At 43.6% G+C, this 10568-nt stretch overlaps 1 long non-coding RNA gene across 1 annotated transcript in view; it reads left to right on the top strand.

The window, feature by feature from the left end:
- The first annotated feature begins 342 nt into the window (after positions 1-342).
- Positions 343-10568, top strand: part of LOC141418828 (uncharacterized) — a 32350-nt gene continuing 22124 nt past the window's right edge. Inside the window, exons 1-2 of the long non-coding RNA XR_012443465.1 lie at positions 343-722; positions 7722-7839. This is a non-coding gene — a long non-coding RNA (uncharacterized lncRNA). The remainder of the gene's footprint in view (positions 723-7721; positions 7840-10568) is intronic.

Raw genomic sequence — 10568 nt, 5'->3', positions numbered from 1 at the left:
CTTCCAGAGGGCAGACTTCATGGTGTTTTCATCCTTGTGTCTGCCTCAGGCCTAGCAAGGAGATTTGTACACAGTCAGTGCTCAATAACTGGTCAAGAAAATAAAGGGAAAGCTGTCTTGAAGCCTTCTTGAATAGCATTTGTGGTTGGGTGCCTGAGTATTTGTTCCTGTGATGAGTGCACAAGGTCCTTTTCTGACCTCCAAGTTCTTTGCCATAAAGGAGAATGTGGCTTCAATGATGGTGAACGGGTGTGTGTCCAACATGAAACACATCCTCTTCCTCCACCCAACTGCTCCTCCTTGAGGTTTCTCTGTCAGTGAACAAAATTCAGCCCACCCTATGCTTACACTAGATACTGGCCATCCCCTGTCTCCACTTGTCCCTCTCCCTCTCCCCTGACAGGGATCCCCCTAAACACTTCTCCGTCTCCTGCCACCAACTGTCCAAGATGCTGCCAGTTCTCGCTCGAATGCCAATAACTTTGTTCCTTCTGTGCTGCCTGCTTCCAGCCTGGCCCTCTGTCTCTACTGGGAACCCAGACTCATCTCTTCAAGCTACAGATCCGACCACACCTCTTCCCTGCTTCAGCCCCTCCTTTGGTTCCAGTGACCTATAGCAGTGCTCTCCAAAGTGGGGCACCTGCCAAGTGGGGAAGAAGGATGTAAAGGCAAAAAGCCAAACTACTGGGGCCTCCACTGAGTCCACCTTCAGCTGCTCCAAGGTGGGTGGCTGTGGAGGGTGAATTGCACACAGGGGATCTGCCTTCAGTGTACTCATATCAGCCACCAAAACTAGGGTGGTGAGGAGTATCAGCTTCCAAGAGAGGGAGCGCTCTTTGGCTAAGAGCAATTTCTCCTATGAGAGGCAGCAGTGAGTTGTGAGCAGCAACACTCCTGCCACGTCTTCAGGTGTGTGGGACAGGAAAGTGACTCACTTGGTGGTTTCATATGATCTTTGGGAAATTTTCAAATTCTGAGAGTAAATGCTTATTTTACACCATTATTTTATTTACCTATTGAGGTACAGCACATATATGATGTTGGATTTTATTTATCTTCCATATCTGTCTTTTTTTTCTTTTGTTCTTTTTCACCTCCATTTGTTTGTTTTCCTTAAGTTTCCTTCTGTGTCCCTTGCTGTATTAAAATTGGGTCTTTATTTACTTCCAATTACACGTGCACTTTTCATGTTTGAACCTAACCTTGGGAGAGCATGTTTCATTTCCTGTTACTTCCTATTGTCCTGGATGCTTTTTGCTTTGGGCATTTGCCTTTTGCTTCCTACAAACAATGACTTGACTTCATTAAGCATTTTAAACATCCTTTGTGATATATTTTGCCACAGTATTTTACCTTTTTACTATAGATACATCTGAATGTAGTAAAAGTGTGCAAAATTGCATGCTGAATGCCCAGGGCTGCATACTGAGGTTTTACACATGGTCTGCCATGGTCCTCCTGCTCAGGTCAAGTCTGAAGACTGCAGTTACAGTCGGGGGGTTCGGGAATTAAAGTGGACGCCTCTGCAGTCTGTTCATGGAGTGATGTTGGGAGACATGTCACAGGGAATCACTGTGTCGTGCTCAGAACAAAGACCCCAGAATGCAGAGACCTCATCTGTCTCCTGTTTGGCTGAGTATCCAAAGCCCAGTAGATAAACACTGTGAACTGCCCTTCTTCTTCATCATGTGTTATTATTATTATTATTTTTATTATTGTTGTTATTGGCAATATTTCATAAAGTATTTGGTGCCTACCAGGCGCTATTCTATGTATTCAATGTGTACTCTCACAGAACTATTGTGATCCCCAAGGAAACTGAGGCACAGAGAGGTTAAGTCTCTTGACCCAAGCTACCTAACTTCTAAACGTAGAGCCAGGATTCTCACCCAGGCCTGCTGGCATCTGCACGCTGCTGGAATGTTAGTTTCTCATCTGGAGGCAGCAGAGGGAGGCTGAACAACCCTGTGGGTGGTATCAAGGTCCAGACTGAGGACCTTTCCTCATTTGTACCAAGGCGAAGATAGTGGCTTTTAACTCTGAGCTCCCTATCCTAACTCTCTTATGCTCTGTGTATCACTATATTCTCGAGCAAAGATGCTAACAGAAGCACCACTTAAGAACTCCAGAACAAAACAGGTCACTTCTGAAATAAGGGCCATTAAGGCCCTTATTTCAATCAGTGCCAGTGGCTGCTGATCTGTAGGCCTGGAATTGATCTTTCTGACTGCCTGGAGCTTCTGACCAATGGGAGGAGCCTCATATAACCAATAGCAGTGCTCCCCAGAAAACTGGAGGACTGCCCCCCAAATTCTCTGGACTCTTGAGTCAGGAGCAATGTAGGCAATGAATGGACTATAAGAGGAGCCCAGGGAGCCTCAAGCAAAGACCGGGCCCTCACACTGTTTGAGGTGTTGTGGAAGGTATTCAAATGCTTGTAGGAAAACCTGAAGTGAGGCTTTGGCTGTCGCTGCTGGAACTAGCTGAAGGCAACCATGGAGCGCTCCTGAGGAAGTCAGTACGGAGTGACGTGGTCAGAAACTTTGTCCAAGAAGACTACACTGTATTGAAAGGCAATAACACAGCCAATCAGAGCTTCTGTTCATGGATGTAAAAATTTTAGGTGAGTAAAAAGAAGATGGATTCCTTGGGCAGCCTGTGACCCGAATGTTGACAACACCAGTCTAGAAAGCTAGAGGTTCACCTTTGCTTTGGGAGCTCTGGGACCAAGAGGTACTGTGTGGTTCTTTGCCCTCAAATTCTGCAATAAACATCCTCACCAGCAGTGAAGAATCCGAGACTCAGAGGTTAAATGACTTTTCTGAAGTCACACAGCTATTAAATGGCAGAGATGGATTTTGAACTCAAAACAGTCATTTCCAAAGCCTCTGCATTTAACTATTTTGCTTTATTATCCTCTTGGTCATCATTCAATCTAACAATCCATCTATCCATCAATCCATCCATTCTTAAGTTTATTGAGCACCCTACGCTGTGACTATAAACAACCAGCTCTCTTATCTTTCTTCAACTTACATTACTTTTCTTATGTTATTATTTATTATTTTCTCCTTCCATCCTTCTTCTATCCATTGATTCAACCATTTCCTCATCCTTCCTCACATTTACTGAGTTCCTTACTGGGTTGCAGGCACAGTTCTAGGCTTTGGGGCTACAATGATGAACAACACAGACATGGCCTTGCCTGGTAAGCTTATAGTCCATAGAGGATGACAACCTGCAGGGGTACAAATGATTACAAAGCACTTACAAGGGAATGAGATTGAGAATAAGGTCCTCTCTGATAAGGGACATTCATGTAAATGAAGAGTGGGAGTTAGCAGAGCATATGGGAGGCAAAGGATCCCAGGCAGAGACAGCCCATGCCCAATCCCTGAGGTAGGAAGGACCATGGAGCCAGTGTGATGACACAGAATGACTGGGTGAGAGTGTCCAGGGATGACATGGAGAAGTATTCAGGACCAGATGTGCCTGGTGGGATTGGGAGCTAGTGACAGAAAGCCAGGAGAAGGTTTACTCAGGCAGAGTGACATGGACTCAGCTAGAGGTCAGTGTGTCACTGTTACTCTGCTTCAGCAAGGCTCCACTTGGGCCTTTTATTCTAATTGCTTTAGAGGGAATGCTGGAAAGAATGCCAGCTATCACTTATGAAGCATTTACTGTTTATGCTTTTCTTGTAGTATTGCATTTACCCTTACATGGCTTGGGGTAGGTATGTTATTATCCCATTTACAAGGAAGGAAGCAAACTGAGGCTCAGGGAAGTTAAGAAATTGTTCAAGGTCACAGAGTTAGGAGGGAGAGTACAATAAAAGCTCATATCTGTTTGACTTCTTTGGGAATCCAAATGAACTTGAATCAACATCCCAAGCCACAGGGCTAGAATCAAATGATACAGATAAGCTAGGGCTGCAGTGAACACAGGTGACCTGGAGGAACTGGAATCTAGACATCAGAGGTTCCAGGCTTGCATCAGAGGACCTTGTCCACTTTGGCCACCTTGTCACTAACCCAGAGTGTGGTCGCAACAAGAAGAAGCATTGCAGCATGTTTTAGGCCTTTTCAGCGACTTCTTGTGCCTCTAACCCTTAAGAGCGTCTACAGATGCTATGAAATCTGCAATCCCTGCAAGGCCAACAGCCAGAGTGGAAAGTCCCATGAGGCCAGGGAGCCAAAGATGTGAAAGAGGTCTGCTTTGTCACTTGAAGGCTCTTGCTCTGTGCCATGCTGAAGTTGGATGAAAGTAACTGATTCTAGCAGCTAGGTCCAGTGCTAGGAGATCTGAATTCAGCCCACTTCTGGAATGGGGTGCAGTGAAAATGGGGAGAGGGGATTCAAAAGTCAGTTATCATTGGATCCAGTCCACCTTCTCTCTTCAACAAGTACCAAATCTTCCTAGCTGTGAAACCTTGGACATCTTAAATAACTTCTCCTAACTGAAGTCAAGGTCTTTATGACATTGAGGTCAGTTTCCCAAAGCTGAAACCAGGACAGTGAGCTGTGAGCAGAATACTATTTATTTTTATTTTTTTTCTTTTATTATTCATATGTGCATACACGTCATTTCTCCCCCCTGCCCCCACCCCCTCCCTTACCACCCACTCTGCCCCCTCCCTCTCCTCCCAATCCCCTCAATACCCAGCAGAAACTATTTTGCCCTTATTTCTAATTTTGTTGTAGAGAGAGTATAAGCAATAATAGGAAGGAACAAGGGTTTTTGCTGGTTGAGATAAGGATAGCTATACAGGGCATTGACTCACATTGATTTCCTGTGCGTGGGTGTTACCTTCTAGGTTAATTCTTTTTGATCTACCCTTTTCTCTGGTTCCTGGTCCTCTTTTCCTATTGGCCTCAGTTGCTTTTAAGGTATCTGCTTTAGTTTCTCGAGCAGAATACTATTAACTAGTAATGATTATTGAACACTTGCTCTGTGCCCAGGACTGTACTAAATGAGATGTATGTACATGTAATGAGTGTATATGTGCACTTATGTAAATTCTAATTTAGTTATCTCAAAATCCATATTAGCTGGGCACCTTACTTTATAGGTGAGCCCTTCCTTAAACTACTAACACTCAGGTCCAGACTCCGAACCCTTAGGAGAAAGCAAAGGTCTATTTGCAGGTGTTTGGAAATCAGCATCAGAAAGCCAAGGTCATCTGTATTAACTTCCACGTGGTAGCCAGTTGGGCATAGAAAGCACACAATTCCAAGGGTTTAAATGTCTTCTTTATCCCCTGAAGTTACTGCTCTTTTAATTAACAGTATGTCTTGTTAATACTGTAAATGCCTTCCTCCTCCTGTGGACAGGTCATGCTGTTTAAGGTGGGACTGTTATGAAGCAGGAGGGCAGTGCTGAAGGTCTGCTCCTTGCTGAGCACTGGAGGCTTCTCTTGCCTGCATGGGACCCACATTTCTGCCAGAAGGTCACTGAGCCACAGAGACCCAGAGGAATGACAGTTCCTTCCACGTGCTGTGGCTATTCACAAAAGCTGAGAACATGGATTTGGAGACATTGAGACCTGGTAGAAGTTCTGGCTCCTCTCTGCCTCAGTTTCCTCAGCAGTAACTGGGATGGTGCAGTGTCCATCTTATGAGCTGAGACGAGGTTCCAGTGGAAATGTATGTAAACACTGCTTTTTGTTTTTGATGGTACTAAGGTTTGGATTCAGCCTTGGACTTGCCAGGCAGTGCTCTATCACTTGAGCCACACCTCCAACGCTTTTTGCTACATTTTATGAATATGTCTCACATGTGTGCCTGGACTGGACTACTCTCCTATTTATGTTTAACACCTAGCTGAGATGATAGGTGCACTCCACCACACCTATCTTTCATTGGTTGAGATGAGATGTGGCAAATTTTTGTCTGAGATGGCCTCGAACCACAATCTTCCCAATCTCTACCTCCCAAGTAGCCAGGATTACAGGTGTGAGTCACAGCACCCAGCTACAGATGTTCTTAATATGGGATTTGGAATTTAACCATAGGAGCTATTCTCTTGCATCCCCTCCCCGTGCTGTAGTTTTTAATGCTTTTTGGGCTGCCCACATTACGACAATGTTCTTTCTGTATTATTTTCCCTTGTTCATAGTCCCACCGCCCCTAATGAAAAAGCCAGAAGTTGACTTTATTGTCACCCTTGTAATCTTGGGACTTCATCTAGGCCTCATCTAAGAGGTCTGGTTTTTTTTGTTTGTTTGTTTGTTTTTTGGCAAACATTTTATTGATGAATAACATATATATAAAAAAATCACACAGTGCATAATTTCACTGCCTGTTACATGTTCCAAAGTGAGCATGTTCCTATAACCAATGCCTGAAACCAGAAACAGTCAGTAGCAAACCCTATTGAGATCTTGCTAGTCATTATTTTCCAAGAGTAGCTATGATCTTGACTTCTAAAGCATAGGCTAGTTTTGCTAATTCTTGAACTTTATATAAATGGAATTAAATAGCATGGAGTCCTTTGCATCTGTCTTTTTCACTCAACATTTTGCTGTGACTACAGTTCATTCTCACTGCATTACAGCTGGCCACTATGTGAATATATCAATCATAGTTTATTTCCATTGAAATGCTGATGGTCATTTGGGTTGTTTCCAGAATATTCTTGTACATTTTTATTGGTGAACATATATGTGCATATCTTTTGGCATATATCTAGGAGTAGAATTGCTATGTCATAGATTATGTAAATGACACTGAAATCATTGTATAAAATATGCTAATTTATACTGCAATCCACGTATTATAGTTCTAGCTGCTCTGCTCTGACACGTGGTGTTAGCTATCTTTTTAATTTGTGGGATTCCTTTAATACTTTGGATAAAAATCCTTTTTTGATTTTTCAAATACTCATCCCCATGCTGCTATTGTCTTTTCATTCCCTTCATAGTATCGTTTCATTACTATTAACATGTTGTGGCAATATTGTCAGAGGAGAAACCAAGCAACACTCGGAGGAGTGGAGAAATCAGATTTTAATTTTTACGCTAGCGGGCCCAGACGTGTACCAGTGTCTGAGCCCCGAACAAAGGATTCACAGGATATTTAAAAGGCAGTGCAGGGTATCAGGTTACAAGGAATGTGCTCTCCCATAAAGTAGGGCTAGTAGTGGGTTAGAGACCTAAGGTTTAGATAAGAGCAGCGGGGGAGGCCTGCTTTGGAAAGTTTATTTACAAGTGGAGACAAAGAAAGGCAGGAATGGGTGCTTATCTCTGCATGGTGCCTTTCATCTTGGTCCCAAACTTTTGCATGGCTCTAATGGGCAATTCCTCACAGCTCTGTCCGAGGTTACAGCTTTTAATTGACAGTTTACCATGTTTTACAACCCTGTTTCAAGGCTATCTTCCTCCTCAAACAGACATAGGTGCAGTCTACTTTAACAGTATTTCTATATAATCAGCACTTTTGTGAACTGTTTCAGAAATCTTCGCCTATCTTAAGGTCATGAAGATATTCTTCCTTGTTTTGCCTAAAAGTGTTATTGTTTTACCCCTCCACATTTAAACGAATAATTTTTGTGTATGGTGTGAAGTACAGCTCAAGATGAATTTTTTCCCATACTGACATGCATCTTAATCCAGCACCAGTAATTAGGAAAAAGATCCTTTTCCTTACGCTTAAGGTGATATCTGTGTTATAAGCTAAGTGATTGTGTTTGTATGTGTTCCATTGGTCCATGTTTTTCACCTTTAGGAAAGGAGATATGTGAAGAAGAGTACCCCAAGGAAACCACCTGGTCATGGTCGTGGGACAGGCACAAAGAAATCCATGCAGCTTCTAGTGGCAGCTGTGACAGAGTCCTACAGCCTTGGTAATGTAAATTTCAGTGTCGGAACTATCTGTGACATTGGCTGTAACATCTACCTTGGAGCAGTCTGGGAGCATACAATGGGTGTTGCCCTTGGCTGTGTAGGCTTGAAGCTTAATTCTCTTTTCCTTCCATAGGGCTGAATGGAAAGAATTTGATCTCTGTACTTGCCTTCCTTGAAACCAATTTGTTCCTGTGTGTTCCTTCTCCAGTAAGCTGTGAAATACAAGGTCTCCTTGTAATACTTCCATATACTGCTCACCACAGTTTAATATATGAGACACTGCATCATAGTCCTGAGGTTCAAAATTACCTCGAAGTAATCATTTCCTAGAGGGCTGGTAGTAAACATTCTGTCACACAGCTATAGATTTTCACCTGTCTCCATCAATCAGCCCCCTGGGAGATATTAGGGGGAATGATACAGGAATAAATTGAAAACTAGTGAGTGTCGGCATGTGACTGCCGGTTCTCTGCAGAGGGAGGCAGACTTGGTGGCCTGTGGCAGGCTAGAATCATGGGGGGTGGGCTTCCTCTGTACCAAAAACTCAGAGATCATAGCTTTGAGCTCTAGTGGTCTGTTTGCCTAACTCAATTCAGGGTCAGGGAATTCTTCAACCCTGATCTTGGCTCTCTGATGTCTTCCCTGTGTGACAGAGACCAATGCCAGCCTCCGTATTTACAAAAAATAATAGCTGTCAGTTATGAGCATTCACTCTGACCCAGGGTGTCTGCTAATCTTTTTCATATGTTATTTTACTAATCTTCAGAGTGTCACCAGGATGGAGTTGCCATATTACCTTATTAACACTTTTTCACAGCTAAGGAAACTAAGGCTTGAAGATGTTGGGTGACTTGCGAAGTTACGCAGTGGCAAGGGCAGAACCAGGCTTCGAACCTGGGTGTTCTGTCACGGAAACCCATGCTAAGTCACTATGTACTATTCCCATTAAACACCCAGCTCTGCACCCAGCCTATAGGTTCAGATGCTCATTAAACATTTAAGGATGCTGGTTTTGTCTGCATTGTGCAGATGAAGAAACAGAGGCTTTGAGAAGGGCACCTACTCAGCCAAGTTCAGAGAATGGGTGGCATTATGGAGGTTCTACTCCAGGCTCAGGGGACACGCCTAAGTCCTCCTGGGATGGCAGGTAGAGTGAGGCCAAGCATGGCTGCCTGCAGAGCTTCAGAGGATGTGAAGTTTCACCTAGCGGACCTAATGGCCTGATGAGCTTTGGCTAAGTTCCACAGCAGAGGCAGATCGCGAGATGAGAGAATCACATTTATTCAGCTTAGATGACCCTTCTAACCACGTAAAATTACTAATCAAATCTAGGCATGGAAGTATCTGTTTATTTAGCAGGGCCATTCAAATGAAGGGAGCTTGAGCTTCATGGTAAATAACTCTCATTCATCCCTAGTTTCTTGTGGGGTCCCACCTTGGATGCAAATCTCCAACAATGCCTGCCTCAGTTGGACTTTAGGAATCTGAGACTGGAAAGAAGCATGATATGAGTAATTTGGGGGTGTTCTGTGTCTTGACATCATCAGTGGGCCCCTCCCAGGACTAAAGCTGGGAAGAGAAAGGGCCCTGCTTGACTCTAGGCTTGTATCATTCAAACTGTGTTGTTGTGAGTTATTTGTTACCAGTTGAAGACAAAAATCATGCAGACACCAAGAGCTGGCATGTAGAAACTTTTATAACAATTCAGCACTGCACAACATCTGAGTGTCTTGTGGAACAGGATGTGGACGAGTTTGAGTGTTGTTCAAATTCAGGGGTAGGTTCTTGTGATGGCAGATGATATTCTTCCAGCATAGTGGAATAGGTCAGGCCATGATGTGTTAGGAAAAAACAAAGATGGTTCTTCAGCACAGATGGTCTGAGAAGCACTGACCTAAGCTTCATTAGGGATGCTGTCATGTTTAATACACCCAGCCATCAACATTCCATTCACAAATAAGAAAACCTCAAACCAAATCAATAATGACAACCCAAATCTAAGCTAGTGACAATTTGTTTGTGGACTGGTTTAGTTTTGATCTGGTTAATCTCATTGGCCTCCATTTTTATGCAACAGTTCAGGTATTGCTCAAAGTGTGGCCCAAGGACAAGTGCCTTTATTAGAATTGCTTGGGAAGTCTGGCAGAGTGGCTCAAGTGGTAGAACCCCTGTCTAGCAAGCATGAAGCCCTGAGTTCAACTCCTAGTACTACTAAAAAAAAATTGCTTGGAAAACTGTGTTTGTTTCCATTGGTGTGTATCAAATCACACACTTGCCTGAAAAACACACAACTTTATTACCTCATCATTTCCATGATGCAGAAGCCTGGGTAAGGGGTAGCCTGGGGTAGCTGGGTCCTGTGGCTTGGGATCTCACCAGACTGAGATCGAGGCATTGGCCAGAGATGAGACTTGGGCTCCTTTTCTAAGCTCACTGATAGGTGACAGAATTCAGTTCCCTGAGCTGTAGGATCAGGCCCTTAGCCCCCAAGGTCTGCCCACTGTTCTCTGCCATGTGGCCCTCTTCAAGACATGAGAGTTTGCTTCTTCAAGGTCAATAAGGAAGTGCCTCTGTTACATCCATCTCTCTGACTTCTTTCATCTCTGACTTCTAGATCTTCTTCTAAATGATTAGACCAGGCCACCCTGGATGTTTTTCCTTTCAATTAACTTAAAGTAAACTGATTAGGGACCTTAATTACATCTACAAATTCCTTTACCATTGGTAT

This window comes from Castor canadensis, chromosome 18 (genome assembly GCF_047511655.1).
Source record: "Castor canadensis chromosome 18, mCasCan1.hap1v2, whole genome shotgun sequence".
Lineage (NCBI taxonomy): Eukaryota > Metazoa > Chordata > Mammalia > Rodentia > Castoridae > Castor > Castor canadensis.
The sequence above is the reverse complement of the archived record's forward strand: the minus strand, read 5'-3'. Positions and strand labels throughout refer to the sequence as shown.